This window comes from Pteronotus mesoamericanus, unplaced genomic scaffold (assembly GCF_021234165.1).
Source record: "Pteronotus mesoamericanus isolate MK-2021 breed Mesoamerican mustached bat unplaced genomic scaffold, CSHL_Meso_final scaffold_232, whole genome shotgun sequence".
NCBI lineage: Eukaryota > Metazoa > Chordata > Mammalia > Chiroptera > Mormoopidae > Pteronotus > Pteronotus mesoamericanus.
Window position 1 is genome coordinate 1,136,475 of NW_026555311.1, and position 18,859 is coordinate 1,155,333.

Consider the following 18,859-nt stretch of genomic DNA (forward strand, 5'->3'; position numbering starts at 1 on the left):
CTTTCTGTTCTTAAAATCATCAATATATATGGCAGCAGACAAGGTTTAGAGACCTGAAAATACCCTTCTTGAGTTACTATTAATAAGGATTTATCATATTTTATGACCTTTGTAGTTGAAAGAAAACCCTTTTTGTTGTTGTTAGTTTTTTTCTTTATATTTGCTTTGAGCCCAACTTGACATATTTCATTTCCAAATGTTTCACTGACATTTTTTCCTAACACTTGTAATTTCCAAATGATTGTTTCAACTCAAAAATAATAAAAATTAGATAATCATGTTAACATATTGTGTTAATTCCATGCTTGTGGCATGCTATCATGCACTTTATTCTGGCTTCACAAATCAGTATTTACCTTCTGTTCCACTTGCAGATATACATTTGGTAGGACATCCTAATTGGAAATGTCAGGATTTTTCAATCTAATTAGTATAATTGCTTACACAAGAGGAGAAGAAGTATTTATTTTTTTAAATATAAATTCATTTCACTGATTGCCATAAAAGGCTATTGTTGATTTTGTTGCCTAGGTAACCAGAAGAGTGGTAGTTGTCAAGACTCAGTCTCTTGACATATAGAACCATCTGTGAAGATCAAACCCTGAGAAAAATGCCAGGCACTTATCAAAGACCTCTATTTTTTTCTTGTATAATTTACTCCAAAAGAATTTGTAAACTTGGACTTCAGATTTTTCTGCTCTAATTGTGATTCTAGTCATGCTTGAGTCAATCTTTGAACTGTGTTTAAACTCAGATTCTAAATTTGACTGCCAGACATAGCTTGGTATCCATTGACCTACATGTGGCCCACCCCAGCAGAAAAGATGGACGTCATATGTATTTTTTATTTTGGGAGAAAATGAAGAAAACTCAGATGGATAGTGTTAAAATCAAGTTGTCTTTTCAGAACTTCACTTCAAAATTGCCAATAATGTGACAGAAATTCACTAAGAAAATTTTCTGTAAATGATGCATTACAGTTTTGGAAACTAACTTATAGAACAATATTTAACTGTTCATTTTCTCACCACCTGCCATTGGCCTGGAATTGCATATATACAAAAAGTACACAATACATATTAGACACTTAAAATATTTGACTAACTTAATCAGAAAAGCCATTGACTAAAAGTGAAGTAGGAGAACACGTAATTAATGTATTTCTTACTAGCACTGGCTGATGTAACTACTTGCTCCCAGCCCCATGAAGGGATCCCTTACCCCACCAGAGATCTCGTGACCTACAGCCCCTCCCTGGAGGTGCAGTACACCTCCTTGTCCCATTTTCATGCTGGCTGTGTGACCTTCTGTGAGTTTCTGATATTAGGACATAAACTAAAACATTGATTATCTGGTTTGTTCTGACCTTTAGTTTTTGCCGTGAGAATAAGGTTTTCCAGATAGAGGATGCTTCTATCTGATTCTGGATGAGAAGCCCTGGGAAAGAGTGGCAGCTTGGGCCAAAGTGCAGAACCACCCTGACACAGAGCCCATGTGTGATTCCAGTGAGCTCAGCAAGTCATCTGTGGCAAACCTCTGACATAGGGGGTGTTTTGAGAGCTGACTGTGTGCGTCGTTTGGGAAACTTACTTCCCCTTTGCTGCTGCATGACCTGCAAGACCAGACTCCAGTCACTACTGACCCTCGGCGCTTGCTTTTGCTTTTTATGATTTGATAATTTTCTACTTTAAAATTTTCCCAAGGTCAAACCTTAACTGAGATCTCACTTTTTTAAGCTAAGCTCCTTACCTGTTTACAGGTTAGAAGAAAAACAACTTGATTAATAAGAGGGGACCTGGGTTAGGTTCTAGGTCTGCCTTGTGACCCCCTCATCTGTCTTCAAGATCTCCATGCAAGGTTGAACTGGACCTTTAGTTGACTCTACATGTGAGTATTTTTTAAATGTTAAGAATCTCCCGTTCTCCAACTCTTATTCACTAAACCCCACATTAAAAAAATAATTATATTTTATTGATTATGCTGTTACAATTGTCCTGATTTTTTCCTACTTTGCCCTTTCCACCCAGAACCCCCTACTACTTCAAGCAATCCCTCCAACATTGTTCATGCCCATGGATCATGCGTATAAGTTCTTTGGCTATGCCATTTCCCATACTGTACTTTACATCCTCACGGCTAGTCTCTGTCTATTTGTAATTCTTAATCCTTTCACCTCTTCACTGTTCTCCTCTCCCCTTCCAACTGACAACCATCTGGTAACTTTTTTTCTCTTGCTGTTTTTAAGAGTCTCTCTTTATCTTTAACCTTTGTCCTTTTGATTATGATGTGTCTCTGAGTGGTACTCTTTGCATCCATCATAACTCGGATTCTCTGTAGTTCCTGGACTTGCATTCTACTTCCCTCACCAAATTAGGAGAGTTTTTATTCACTATTTTTTTCAAATATGTTTCCAATTTCTTGTTCTTTCTCTTCTCCTTCTGGCACCTCTATGGCATGAATGTTGGACCTCTTTAAGTTGTCCCAGAGACTGTTTATACTATCCTCATTTTTTTTTATTATTTTTTCTTCTTCTTGTTCTGTGTGGTTGTTTTTTGCTTCCTTATGTTCCAAATCATTGATTTCATTCTCTGCTTCACTCACTCTATTGTTGTTTTGTGATAAATTGTTTTTTATTTCAATTAGTCTGTGTTTCATTTCTGACTGGGTCTTTCTTATGCTGCCGAGGTCCTCACGAAGTTCCTTGAGGATACTTATAAATGGTCTTTTGAATTCTGACTCTGATAGATTGTTTATCTCCATTTCATTTATCTCTTTTTCTGGAGTTTTGGTCTGTTCTTTCATTTGGCCACGTTTCTTTGTCTCTTCGTTTTGACAGCCTCCCTGTGTTTCTATGTATTAGAACAGTTTTGACTCCACATCTTGGTAGCATGGCCTAATGTAGTAGGTGTCCTGTAGGGTCCAGTGGCATAGCCTCTCCTAAAACCCAAGTTGGGTATTCAAGGAGCACCCTTCCTGTGGGCCCCTCTTCTTGTAGTTGAGCCTTGGCTGCTTTTGGCAAATCAATGGGTGAGATTCACCTAGGCCAGTCTGCTTCAAGGACTGGCTGTGACCATTGACCACCAGCCTCCACCATCTGTGGAAGATCAGCTGTGCAGGGGCAGGGTGGCAGGGCTCTGGTGTGGTATGTAGCTATCTACTGGGTGGGCTGGCCCTGGGCTTTCCCGGATGGTACAGGTCAAGGTCGGCCTCCACCTGTGTATTGCCCAGGGCACCCTGCCTGAGCTGTAAAGCAATCTGAGATAGCTGCTACTTGTGCTGGGTTTGGAGATTCCCTAAACCCTGAATCTAATCTGGCTGCCTAGGGCTCACTGAAGCCAATTGTTACTTATTTGTTACTTTAGGAACCAAAACCAGACATTTCTATGGAAAATCTGCTTGGATGGACGCATAAATTGGGTGGGGCAGAGCCTCCAGAGATCTCCAAGGTGGGTCAAACAGTGTTAGCTGGGTTGATGAAGTCTCAGATATGACACCAGTTTCCCAGCTCTGTGGGGGGAGGGTTTATCAAAGGGACAATGGCCTGTGCTCTCCTTGATGCCTGACACTTCAGTTTGCATACCACTGGTGCCTTTCAAGCTACTACCTTGGTGCTGGAGCTCAGAGGGAGTGAGTCTGAATAGGTGAGTACCTGTGTGGATTCTTTAAGAGGAACTGCCTGGGGCTCTAGAAGTTTCTTCCCCCAACTCAATCTCTGCTGGTTTTTGGAGCCAGAAATTGTGGGGATTTATCTTCTTGGCACTGGAATCCTTGACTACGGGGGCCGGGTGTGGGTCTGAGACTCCTAGCTCATGAGATATCCCACCCAACTTTTTACCCACATGGATGCGGGACCAGCCTGTTCCCCATCCATGTCTCTCCTACCAGTGTGGATGGATGTGGTTTCTTTAATTTCACATTTGTCAGACTTCCATTCAACTCAATTTCTGATGTTCCTGAGTCCTGGTTGTTCTATATTTTAGTTGTAATTTTTATATGGTTGTGCAAAGAGGTGAGCCATGTCTGTTTACACCACCATCTTGGCCAGAAGTTTTGAACATCACATTTAATATCAATAACAAGAGAAATGCAAACTTAAATGAGATAACTCTATTTTTTTTGTAATATTTTCCATTGTGCGAGGCTATTTATTGATAAATAATGTAAACTCCTTAACCATGGGAACGTTTTCCTGATTATTTTCTCCCTTTGCAATTACAGGCCACCTACTGGGTATGCCATTGTTGCTAGATTAACTGATTAATGAGACATGTGAGCTGATGAAAGCACAAGTATTGTATGAAGATATTAGCTGAGATAGGTTTCTCTGATTAATTTTGGCCTCTCATTCGAGTGTAGCTGAGAAGATAGCCATCAGTATACTGTACTTGAAAGCTAGAAGTTTTAACTCATGACAAAGAGGGCAAGAGAGGGGAACACTACTCTGGCGCCAGCAACACTTGCAATGGATCTGAAACCCATTGAATATTTGGAAGGAGGGAAATAGAGCAAACAAGAGTGAATCTGGGTTAGGAGGTGGAGTTCACAACTTTGCTAAAGAGCTTTCACAAATTTATAATTACGATTTATTCAATAAGTTCCAGCTATGGGTTTATTCAGCTCTTGGTCCTTAATCACAGTGCAGCAATGTGGTATTAGGATTAGGGGTCACTAAATAGCTTGACTTGTCATTAGGTAAATTTGGCTCCTCTAAGCTTCAGTTCTCCTTGCATATACTGACCAACAAATAGCTTGTCATATGTCCTTTGGTATCTGGCACATCTCCATTGCCATTTTCCACTAAAAGATAATCATTTAAAGAAAGATTGCCTATGGTAGATATGAGCTCTTCTATTTCTATTGTTTTGAAGCACACTTAACATTTTCCTCCATATAGTGCAGTGTTTTTGCAATAGATACCCTGGAGAAACTCTATGAAATATCTTCTCTGATGAGCCAAGAGTCTAAGATCTCAAGGACTAGACAATAATGAAAAAAGGGGCTTGTGAGTAGACTTATTTGTGCTCCACTATAAAATTAAGGAGCTTCAAAACACATTTGGAAGAGCAGCTACACAGATGTTCCACCAGCAGTAATTTCTGGTGGGAGCAGGTGGGACAAAATGATGGCACAGGAGGAAGTCACTGGGCCTTGGTAATTGCTGGATAATGTGGAAGACTATAAATATCACTAATAACTAAATAGTATCAAATGCACTGAGACGCAACAATGATGCCTCTGCAATGCTAGGGAAGGGCCTGGAAGGGCTCACCTGCCAGTCTTGGTGGCTGAGAGGTGAAGAGAGTCTATGTCACATAGATAATGAGGTCAAGAACTATTGGAAGACCTGCACCAACGGTTAGCAAAGAGATCAAGTACAATTTCAGAATCTTACGTGAGGACCGTGTTGTTTATCTTTCTTGTTAGAAAAAAACCTATTGGATAACTGGATTAGGAAAGTAGGTGAGGGAATGTCAGGACTTCAAATTTACTAAGATTTATGTCACAAACTTGTTTTTCACATCTGAGGCAAAAGATTAAAGCTGAAAAGCAATTCAAAGAGGTATGATGTATAGTGTGTCTTCCCTGGGTGTGAGGGGCTGGAGGCATGAGGATGGAGGAGGCCCCAGCCCCTGTGGTTGAGGACAGCTGTGGACAGGAGTCAACAGACCACCCCACTAACCAGGGCAGAGATACCATCGCCCAAAACAAGCAAACCTTTACGTGTGGCTGGAACAAGATTAGTGGAATCTTTATCTGTAGTTAAGTCATGAGCTGTTTTAAAACTTTGCAATCTGGCCTTAGAAATCTTATAATGTCATTCCAGTTTATTAAAAAATTGAAATAAAAGGACATTCTGCATAAAGAATATACAGAGGTAGGCAAAAGTAGGTTTACAGTTTGTATGGACAATATTATAACAATAAATAATAATACAAGAATAAACTCTGTGTTTTGCATACTCACAACTGTAAAACTAATTCCCACCCCTGTATTTACCCGGTGGATCCATAGCTGAAATTTCTGCACTGTTGGAAAAGTTAATTATGAGACTGAAGCAAAGATTAAATGGTTAACTAATAGTCTCAAGAACAAATAAATGTTTGGGACCATCTATGGGGTTGTACAGAAGGTGTCCAGCCATGTAATATGAAGAATAAAGACATCTATTGAAGAAGATGCAAGAGACATTGTACATAGGACAATGATGCCTCAGTCCCTTCAAAGCAGGCACTTTGGGACCTCACAGTTCTTCCAGTCACCATCAGCTGCCCCATCCTATTTTCCTGAGTCTCATCAATGGTCTCAAATCTCTTCCTTTTAAAAGATGATTTTAGTTTTGGGAAAAGCCAAAAGTTGCAGGATGGCAAATCTGGGCTGCAGGGTGGCGGATTTACCTTGATGATTTTCTGTTTCTCAAAAAAACTGCACGAGTAGTGATGCATGGGCAGGTGTGTTGTCATGATGAAGTTGCTAATCACCAGTTGCCTGTAACTACAGTGTTCTGAATCATCTGGATAGTTTCTGCAGAGGAATGTTCAAACTTCACACAAAATTTGATGCAGATCTGTTGCTCTAATTGTTTAGTCATTTTGAATGCGATGGCTACACCATACACATGTTTACTCAGTGGAGTCTACCACCCCCACTGACTAATACAGTGAAATCATCATTGTTTACACATGCGCATTCCAGTCCACTCTCTTTGGCTGCCAGGTTACGTAGATGTCACGCAAAATGTTCTCATCATATTAACAATGGCTCAACTTTTCCGGACAGACCTCATATTATAGAAGAGAGGTTGTAAACTGTATTAGGACAGGGAAGATATGGTAAAGGCAAGGGAAGAAATGGTGACTTTTAAGAAACCTAAAGGTGTTTTTGATGATAGAAACAGCGAGTTTTATTCTCTGTCCAGAAATCTACACCAAGACAAATTCCTGATGAAGGAGGTCTCCTGAGGAGCATGATGTGAATTGTCAGCTTTATATTAATTGCCATCACAAGTCACTCCCAGGTCCGCAGTTGCATTTGGACACAGAATTGGCAAATATACTTGGGAAAAAGATCTCTGATTTAGTACTATGCATTGGTATATAAATTACCATTTATTTTCCTTCTAAAGAAGGAGAGAGTAATTTTCAACAACAAAGAAAAATAGAATAAAGTGTTGGAAAGAGGAATGCCCCTCTTCTCTTAAAAATATATTTTTGTGGCTTTTTGAAACCATGCAAATGAATTTGTTAGATGTACTCTCACTGTCTCCTGTTTTACCCTAATTATATTTGCATTTAAAAAACAATTATCTTTAAAAATAAGGGGATAGGGTAGTTATCCAGCCAATAATACACAGCTCAGCAGTGCTCTGGGCAGAGGTGTGGCACATCCAAGCTTAACAACACAATTTGTCTTCCTTGCATTTCTGCAGAACAACCGGATGACTTCTGAACGGTAAAGGACTCTTCCTGAAGAATACTTCTCTCCCTTCCTTTTAAAAGAGTGTTTTGGCAGGTTTTGCGTTTCTGGCTGAGTGGTTCTTCTACCATGGTTCTCATTTGGTGTTTGTTATTGAGTTTTTCAGAATCAGGTTATTTTATGAGATTTGCATTTGTCACTTTTTTATGTTTTAGAAGTTCAGAATGGAATCAGGTGAATAAATCTTTCCTAAAATGAAAACAATGTTAGATATTTTTTTTTTGTTTCACTTACTGATAAGGTAAACTACTTTCATACTCTTTTTTAAAGGGAGTTGAAAATCAATTTCTCATGCCATTTACCTGAAATACTCCATAGGGTTACATGATAACACAGGGTCTGTCCAAATGCAGTGCATATGTAAATAATATGAGGAAATCTAGGTATGAGACATATCTACTTTAAATTTCTTCAAATATATCTGAAATTTTGCTGGGCATCAACTTAGTGCATTTTTCCTTATTTCATTTGAGCCATATCCTTAAGCATAGCCTTTTCCAACTCCTCACAGTGCCAGGAAATAAAATTCTATTTCACATTTACAGAGTCCATCATTCCATCAAGCAAAGCAAATACCATAGCCTTTGTAAAAACAGATAATGTACAGATTTTCATGAACTTGGGTCACATCGTATTTCCTACAACCTCCTGTCAGTGACCAGTCACCATTGATTGGGTTGGAAAATGTATTTAATCTTGCCCCTGGCACCAGCAACAGGAGGAGATACCCTGCAGTATTTCATCTTTCTCAGGAACACAAAAATTAGAACAAGGGAAACAGTTTAAATTATTTAGAAAATGGTATTTCAAAGCCTTAAAATTCTTAGTCCCAGAATTGTGTTGCTATTAGAAACAATAAACATTCAAGACAATATAAAGCTGTAATAGAGACAGTGTGGTATTGGTGAAAGAACAGACAAATGTAATACTGGAACAGAATAAAGATCCCAATATAGACTCAAGGAAGTACAGTCAACTGATCTTTGACAAAAGAGCAAAGGCAATACCATGAAGCAAAGTTTGTTTTTGTTGTGTGTGTGTGTGTTTAACAAATGGTGCTAGAATTACTAGGCATTCACACATAATGAATCTAGAGACAGACCTAAACTCTTATAACTCCCTCATAAGAAAACAAGAACATGATCAACAAATGAGCCAGAGACATTCACAGACATTTCAGCAAAAAAGATACTCATATGGAATACATGAAAAGATGTCCCACATCATATATCATTTGAGAAATGCAAATTTTTTAAAAATGAGATACCATTACACATCTATTGGAAAGGCAAAAATCCTGGACACTGACAACACCAAATACTGGTGAGGATGTGGAGCAACAGGAACTCTCATTCATTGCTGATAGGAATACTAAATTGTGTAGGCAATTTGGAAGTCAGTTGGGCAGTTTTTTATAAAACTAAACATGCTCTTGCCATATGAACCAGCAGTTGTACTCCTAGGTACTGACTGAAAGAAGTTGAGAATGTGTATTAACACAAAAATCTTGACATGGCTGAAAAATGTAACAGTTTATTCACAATTGGCAAAACCTGGAAGCAATCAAGGTGCCCTTCAGTAGGTGAATGGAGAAGTAAGCTGTGGCCCATCCAGACCATGGAATCTTACTCAGCACTAAAAAGAAATGAGCTTCCAAGTCATGAAAGCATATAGAGAAAACTTAAATACATATTACTAAGTGAAAGAAGCCAGTCTGAAAAGTCTACAATCTATGTGATTCCAACGCTATGACTTCTGGAAAAGGCAAAACTATGGAGACAGTAAAAACATCAGTGGTTTCCAGGGGCTCAGGGGGTGGAAGAGATGACTAGGCAGAGCACAGAAATTTTTTTATGGCAGTGAAAACTACTCTGCATGACATTATAATGGTGGATACTTGTCATTATACATTTGTCCAAATGCATTAAATTTATGACACCAAGAGTGAACACTAATGTCAATTGTGGACTCTAGATAATGAAGACATAATGTAGGTTCATGGCTTGTAACAAACATTGCTTCCAGCTGGAATATGGATAATGGAGGAAGGAGGCTGTGCATGTTTGGGGCCCATGGGTTATAGTGGAATCTCGGTAACTTCCCGCCAATTTCGCTGACCTAAAACTTCTATAAAAAAAGTTTATTTTTAAAAATATAATGAATATCAGGTTCATTATTTCTAATTGCTTCCTGTAGACTTCCACTGGACAGTGCATCTTGATGACACCTAGGTGGTGTTTCTCTTAGGCAGGTGTTCATCTGGAGACCACAGTTTTTGCTTTCAGGTGACACCAATGTCATGAATCAGATTTGGGAACTGCACTGCACACAATTAATAACAGAAGAACAATTTGGAAAAACACATTGAACTTATCCTGAAAAGATCATATTTTCAGGTTTCTATCGCTAGTCAAATCACATTGAGCTTGCACTGGACAAAAGATCTGGAAATCCTTTCAGTTTCTCAGAGACATTTTTGCTGGAAGTTGGATGCAGTTCAGGAGTACAGTTGGTTGGGAGTTGCAATCACAAAACCTGCTTCAATCAGGTAAATCCCTAAATGGATAAGATGCAAAATGTAATACCTAGGATACTGTATGTGTTGGTATATTTCCCAAAATAGCAGTAGAATATGTTTTCCTCACTTTATAACCACTTTTCAGCATGGCATTGAGAATAGCATGGTGGGTGAAGACAGCAGATGTGTGAGGTGTATGAGTGTATGACTCCTCAAACTTTAGAATCATAAGATTTCTAGAAGAAATTATACATACATGTAGAGGAGTCTATGTATGTATATATATATGCAGAGACTCCTGAAACTTTAGAATAGAAAATTTTTTAGAAGAAATTATACATATATGTAGAGATTATAATTTCTCTACATACATGTAGAGAAGAAATTATGCATATATGATGTTAGTATTTATCATACTTTTATATGTAGTGTGACTTATTATATATTTTTATATTTTATGTAGTTCCTATAAAGACTATGCTTTCTGTAGTCAGGAAAATAATAATAAAATTTTATTCACATATATAAATATTCTTTATATATACAATGCTATTGCATTTATGTTCTTTACATGTAAAATATTCTTTTATTTTGGTAAAATGTCCAGATATGCATGTTATAAATAGCATATAGATATAAACATACAGGAACAAATATGCTGATAGAAAAGTATTTACATGTAAATATAGGGATTATTGGTGTAAATTGAACATGTAACACTACTACTGTGCACTATTTCCCTATAAATGTAACCATCCTAACATGTATACAATTCCAAGATAATTCATATTATTAGAATTTTTCATATGTAAAAATTATATTAATAAACCATGAACTATTCTTCATAAAAATTTCATTTCTTATGCATGTCTTTCTTTAAGCTTTATATTAATATTTTGTTGAAAATACTTTCTAAAATATTTCCCACATCAGGCTGGTTTTATAATTTTGGGACTCTGGGTATAAAATGGTAAACTAAGATTATAAACTTGGATATACTTATTATTACCTTCTGGTATTTATTATTGGAATCTGACATCTGTATCAGTACAAAATAAGCTGCTATAGTTTAGAGACATTTGTAGGAAAATTCACAATTGAATAAAATAAAAATGACTTCATTTTGAATGTAGTATTCAGCAAAATTGAGGTCTAAGGGCAAACAATAGATGATGTCCATAACTTCAGATTTTTGAAAAGTAATTGATACAAAAGTTAATAAGAACATGAAGAATCTGGAAGAGACACATTGTGAGTGAAGGTTGAAATGCACTTACCAGCATGGGCTGTTCTAGATAAATCTCATATGAAAACACATAAAAATCATATTTCATACGGTATCTTAAAGTACAGGGAAGATATAGACATCAGTCAGTATAATTTATCATGAAATAATGGACCTAACAAAATTAGAACCTATGACATGTTAGCTTCAAGTAATTAATTATAAACTTTGGAATTAATAGTCCACTCAAACTCTTTCTCCTATTCCATTGCTGTTAGGGAGTGGTTGGCCCGAAAGGGCCAGCTTCCCCAGCTCCTTGCATTAGGTCTAGCTGTGCTCATGGGTGTTGGATAAAGCATTACACACGATTGTAGGTTGGGTTCCCTAGACCCCCACTGTTACCCCCCCTCCCCCAGAGTACTGACTATCACTGACCAGGGTGAGCATCAGGACTAAGTGGTACTGCTGACAGAATGGCCATCAGCCTGGGCTTCTGAGTGGCTCCTTGGAGTAAATATTTCTTGCCCAAACACATGAACAGGACTTTATTAATTAATATTAAGACGTTTCATTTACGTCACATTTATAATCATCCTTCCTTCCTCACTGCCTCCCTCCTCCCTTTCCTCACTCCCTTCCTTCGTTCTCCCTGTCCCTGTAACAGACTGACTATGTGATAGGAACACTACAGATAATTAGAAGTTGAAGGATGGCTGTTCATGAAGTATGTCAGCAAGGGAACCAAGGGGCCAACTTACACTTTTTAACCAAACCTAAGCCTTTTCTAAGTTTTCACCAAGCAATTCTGTGTTGGATTTAATGTTCCTATTAAAAAAAAAAGACACTGAATTGTAATTAAAGAGCATGGAACTCAGTGTAGTGGAGATAGTTTAATGTCATATTCCCATTCTCTTATTTTTCATTAATTAGCTTAGTGCCATGATTCTTCAGATTCTGTTTATGATGAATGGTACTAATACTTATTTTTGAGTACATCCTATGTGCAAGGTGAAAGTAATAGAAATATGGATGAGACAAAGTCATGCTATGAAGACACCTTTTGAAGAGAAGAAATAGAGGGCTGCTGAGATCCATGAAACATCATTGTTAACGAAGGTGTCCACTCCTGCCAAGGACGTTTAGCAAGTCTTACTCACTGAATTTCATTTGACCAGGTGGTGGCACAGTCTAGTCGTAAGTCAACATTTTTAAAAGGAAGAGCACTAGACTTGGTGGCTTCAGTGTCTCTCTGGCAACCAATGAGGCACATTGGGACTGTGGAGAGGAGGAGGGCAGATACAGCCTTTGGGACAGATGAGTGCTTCTACATCTTGTTGGTTCAAGGAACTCTCCCTGAAAGCATAACAACTTTTGTTCGAAAGGGACCACCCTGCCCCTGATTGTTATATCCCAACAGTCTATAATCTCTTTTCCTTTCCCAGAGTGTGGAAGCGTCGCAATTTTCTTTGCTGCTCATTCAAGCAAGCCAGATGTACTGTGAAAAGCAGGGCACCGAACGTGAGAAATATGTCTACAAGAAAAAAAAGAAATAATAGAAACAGTTTTCTAAAGGTGTAATACACAGTCAGGACAAGTAAGCAGGAGAAGAATATGTTACCTAGAATGTGACAAAATGTGTATCCTGGGTACCAATTCAAGTCTAGCGTGCCCTTGTGTACTTGGCCTGGGTACTTTGTATCAAGTGCTCATTTACATATAATTTATAGTCAATTTGGATATTTGACCCGTTGTTAAATAAGTATGCTTTTCCTTCTTGGTAGTCTATATGAATTGGTTACTTCTGTTTTGCTCTCCATCTCAGTGAATTGCAACACCATTTACAGTGCTTCAAACCAGATGCTTTGAGAATTCTTGTTATTTTTTCTTTTGTTTCTATCTGCAGACCCCAAGATCTATGAATAGAGTGGTTATCTCCTTTCAAATGGATCACTTCTGCCACATTTCCTACCTAATTCTAATCCAAGCCACCATCACAGCACACTTGGAATGTGGCAAGGTCACCTGACTTTCCTGCTTTCTGTCACCACCACTCAGAGTCTTCCCTCTACACAGCAACTGGAGAGGTCCTTCCAAATAGAAGTCATTCAATGGTCTCGCCTGTTTCACACTGTCCAATGACTTCTCAGCTCAGAATAAAATAAATAATTTTTATCTCAGTCTATAAACACCTACACAATGTAGCCACCACACCACCTCTTTGTTTTATTTTCTTTTCTCTTTTTAGGAAGGGAAAGAGAGAGGGAAAGAAATATCACTGTGTGAGAGATACATTGATCAGTTGCCTCTCCCATGCCCCCAGCTGTGGATCTGGCCCACAACCCAGGCATCTGCCTTGACTGGGAATCGAACCAGGGACCTTTCAGTTTGTAGGCTGGCACTCAATCCATTGAGCCACACCAGCCAGGCTACTTTCATCTGCCATTTCTCTCGATACCCTGGCCTCATCTATTTATCTTGATTAATGGGTCTGACATGGCTACGTGCTCATCCCTCTAATTTCAATGTCATCTCTTCCCACTCTTCCTATAGGGCTGTGTTTTATGCATCATAGCAGAGAACCTGCTGACATATAAATGGAGGTCACCAAGCCCTGTAGGGTCCTACCTTCTGATATGGCCTAAATTGTGCTTTATTTTCTTGTAAAGCACTTATTATTTCCCCGACATATCAAATATGGCTTAGTTTATTGGTTGATTAGCCACCAAACTCAACTAAAATTTTATCTCTATGAGAGTAGACACATTGCCTTTATTTTCTTTTTTAACTACTGTATTCTCAGTACTTAAAATAATGTCCAGCAGGTAGTGTTAATAACCGGTTGTCAAAAATTATGAAGTGACTTTCAATTATTTAGAATGACTGATTTTATAAAATGGTAGTTTCTTAATCACATTGATTTTTTCAGGCAAGACCTTTTATTTACAGATAATGTTTTAAGTTTTTATTAAATTTACTGGGGTGACATTACATTTTAAGTGTATAATTCTATAACACATCATCTGTATATTGCATTGTGTGCTCATCATCATAAGTCAAATCTCCTTCCATCACCATTTACTTTTTATATTTGACCCCCTTTAGCCTTTACTACCTCCCCACCCCTTTTTCTCTCTGGTAACCACCATACTGCTGTCTTTGTCTATGAGTTTTTATTTGTTTGTCTGTTTGTCTCGGTTGTTCATTTGTTGCTTTCAGTTTCATACTCCACATATGAATGAAATCATATGGTTCTTGACTTTTTCTATCTGACTTATTTCACTTAGCATGATATTCTCAAGACCCATCCATATTGTGGCAAATGGCAGTATTCCATCTTTCCTTATGGCAGCGTAGAATTCCATTGTATATATGTACCACTTCTTCTTTATCCAGTCATCTATTGAAGGACATTTTGGTTGTTTCCATGTCTTAGTCACCATGAATAATAATACTACAATGAACACAGAGGTAAAGTCATCCTCACAAATAAATGTTTTTAAATTTTTAAAGCAGTTGACACATGGGGTACATATATCTTTACTAATAAATGATTTCAAATTTTTCAGGTAGATACCCAGAAGACAGGTTTCTGGCTCATATGGTAATTCTAATCTTAATTTTTTGAGGAATCTCCACACTGTTTTCCTTAACAGATGTACCACTTTACATTCCAACTAGCAGTAAGTGAGAGTTTCTTTAGCTCTACAACTCCTCCAACACTTGTAATTACTTGTATTGTTGATAACAGCCATTCTAACAGGTGTGAAGTGATTTCTCGTTGTAGATTTGATTTGATTTGATTTCATTTGCATTTCCCTAATAGCTAGTGAAGTTGAGAATCTTTTCTTATATCTGTTGGCCATTTATATGTCTTCTTGGGAGAAGTATCTGTTCAGGTCTTTTGCACATTTTTAATTGGATTGTTTGTTATTGTGTTATTGAGTTGTATGAGTTCTTTATATATTTTGGATATTAACCCTTTATTAGAGGTCTTGTTTGCAGTTATTTTCTCCCATTTGGTTTGTTGCCTTTTTGTTAACAGTTTTGTTTGCTCTGTAAAAACATTTTAATTTGATATAGTCCCATTATTTTAATTTTGCCTTTACTTTCCTTGCTTTTGGGGTCTGATTCATAAAGTTTTCTATAACCAAGGCCCACAAGTTTAGTACCTATATTTTTCTCTAGGTAATTTATTGTTTCTGGTCTTATATTTAGGTCATTGATCCATTTTGAGTAAATTTTTATATATTGTGACAAACAGTCTAGTTTCATTCTGTTACCTGTGGTTTTCCAATTTTCCCAGCACCATTTATTCAAGAGGCTTTCTTTCCTCCATTGTATATATTTGGCTCTGCTATTTCATATGAAAAAACAAAAATATCTACCAAGTGTCTGATTAATTAAGTTAGGTCAACAACTGAGGATAGAAAAACTCCTAGAAAAAAATATAAACAGTCAGCAAAAACAGCAACAGTTTAACTGTGACTGACTGATTGAAAGTACTTACTTCCTATTTTTAAAAAATTTCTGTACTGACATCAAACTATATTACAAGGCCACTGTAATCAAAACAGTCTGGTACTGGTATAAGAACAGACACATAGATCAATGGAACAGAACAGAGAGCCCAGAAATAAACCCATGTCTCTATAGTCAATTAATATTCGACAAAGGGGGCAGAAGCATAAAATGGAATAAAAAATAGCCTCTTCAACAAATGGTGTTGGGGGATCTGGATAGCTACATGCAAAAAATTGAAATTTGATCACCAATTTACACCATACACCAAAATAAACTCACAATATATAAAAGGCTTAAATATAAGTTATGACACCCTAAAAGTCCTAGAGGAAAACATAGGCAGGAAACTCAGATATCCCATGCAGCAATATTTTCACCAATATGTCCCCTAGTGAAAGAGATATAAAGGAAAAAATAACAAATGGGACTTCATCAAAATAAGAAGCTTCTGCATGGCTAAAGAAAACGTCAACAAAATGAAAAGGGAACCAACTGTATGGGAAAATATAATTGCCAATGATACCTTGGACAAGGGTTTGATCTCCAAAATTTATGAAGAACTTACACGACTCTACTCCAGGAAGACAAACAATCCAATTAAAAAATGGGCAAAGGACCTGGGCAGACACTTCTCCAAGGAGGACATATATAGGGTCCAGAGACATATGAAAGGGTGCTCAGCAACACCAGCCATCAGAGAAACGCAAATTAAAACCACAATGAGATACCACTTCACACCAGTCAGAATGGCCATCATAAACAAATCAACAAACAGCAAGTGCTGGTGAAGTTGTGGAGAAAAGAGAACCCTAGTACACTGTTGGTGGGAATGCAGACTGCTGCAGCCACTGTGGAAAACAGTGTGGAACTTCCTCAAAAAGCTAAAAATGGAACTGCGTTTTGACCCAGCGATTCCACTGCTGGGACTATACCCTAAGAATCCCAAAACACCAATTGATAAGAACCTAAGCACCCCATTGTTCACAGCAGCACAATTTACAATAGCTAAGTGCTGGAAGCAACCTAAATGCACATCAGTAAGTGAGTGTATCAAAAAACTATGGTACATTTACACAATGGAATACTATACAGCGGAAGGAAAGAAAGAAAGAAAGAGCTACTATGCTTCACGACAGCATGGATGGAACTGGAGAGCACTATGCTAAGTGAAATAAGTCAGAGGATGAAAGACAAACACCATATGATCTTGCCTATAAGTGGAACCTAATCAACAAAACAAACAAGCAAGGAAGATATAACCAAAAATACTGAAATAAAAAAGAAACTGACAGTAATGAGACGGAGGAGGGGGCAGGTAATGGGAAAAGGAGGGGGAAGGGTTAAATCAAGGAACATGTATAAAGGACCCATGAACAAAGTCAAAGTGGGGAAGGATTGAGGGTGGGATGTGGGGGTGGGTGGGGCAGGGGAAAGTGGTGGCGGGAAAATGGAGACAAATATATTTGAACATAAAAATTTTTTTTTAATTTTTCTGTTTTGTACAGATTGTTTTTAGTAATCTTGAATTAATTTACACAGAAAAACTATTTTTTTCTAAATACCAATATCCAAGTATGATTTTTTGGGTGGTACACATTGTCCTAACTGGATAAAATCTTTCTTAACTCTCTTCCCTCTGACAGCTTTAGAGATATGCAAGAGGAGGGATGTTTGTGTATGTTTGAAGTAAGAAATATAAAAATTTTCCTCAGGTATATATCTCAGTCCATCAGGCTTCCCACCAATCTCCCACGTGGACTTTTAGGAAAAGATGAGAATGAATTTCTTCTGGCCACCTATTTGTGCATAAGAATGTATATTTAGCCATACTTAAGTCAGCGTTTGACTAAATTGCATAATTTTTAGACGTCTCATTTTTATTGACCAGTAAATTTCTAGAAGGCAAAGATTCTAATTTAATCTCTCTGGTAGGCATCTTGCTGGCATATTTGTTGAATGAATCATCTCCTAGGTCTAATCTTTTAAAGTTGATTCAAGTTCTAAGAGTCTTTCACTTTATTTGTATGATTGCCAGTTGAAGGCCTACAAGGGCAATTTATATATGCAGGTTACTTTCTCCACAGCGAAACAGCACACATTTATTCAGAGTTGCCCCCCCTCCCCCACCAAGTAACTGTTTGAAGACAGCAAACCCTGTTAGATAATTGAAGCATCTGTTTATCTCCTTGTTGGTGTGTGCTCTTTGTCTGATCTCATTATTGTTGAAATATTCTATTTCTTGGTGTGCCACCAATGTTCTCTGGTATCTGTGCCATTTTGAGTATTGTGTTATGAGATCTTGATTCCTTTTTAAATCTTCCGTTTTAGCAGGTACGCATCCTATTTAGGTCTAGCACATATGCCCTGGCTACTTTGCAGGCTGTGGCTCAGATGTTGATTTTGGAAACCTTGCAATTCTCTCTAGTCACACTGCTAGTGTGCCATAGCAACGCTGATCTAAAATTTCAGTAGGGCTTGTCACTGTAGTTCAGTTCTCAAACTTTGGGCTCTATTGGTTCTTGTCAAGTCCACAATCAGGGAGTTGCCTCAGAATCACATACTGCCTTCAAAAAACCCTTCCCCCAGTTCATACCCCTTGCAGGTCCTCCTCCTCCTACTCTATGAGCCAGCAAGGAAAGATCTGCCTTTATTACCGCAAAGGCGGCTCCAGTCAGCTCCCTGCCAGCCATGGAAGCTCCCTGGCCCCGAGGAAGAGGGTGAATGTGTTCATTCCCTGGTGCTCTTCTGGAGTTGGCTGGGTATTATTGAGGACTCATCCTGATGGCTACCCCTTTGGCTAGATAAAGTGGACATTTCTTCATTTCTTGGGCCTTTTTTCTACCTCCATACATTAAATTTCAAGCTCATAGGATTTTCCAGTCTGAGATACACAGAAGGCATATGGGGGATAAAAAGGAACTCACCACTGTGTCCTTTCTCATATCTCAACACCCCTAACCAGTCTGACTTTTTTCCCTCCATCTTTTAACAGTTTTGTGATATTTATTTCTTATATATTATCCAAGGTGTTTCATTGTAATTATTTGGAAGAATAGAGTAGAATGCATTACTCCATCTTGTCTGTAACTAAAAATCAAAAGGAAAAGAAATCAACAGAGACA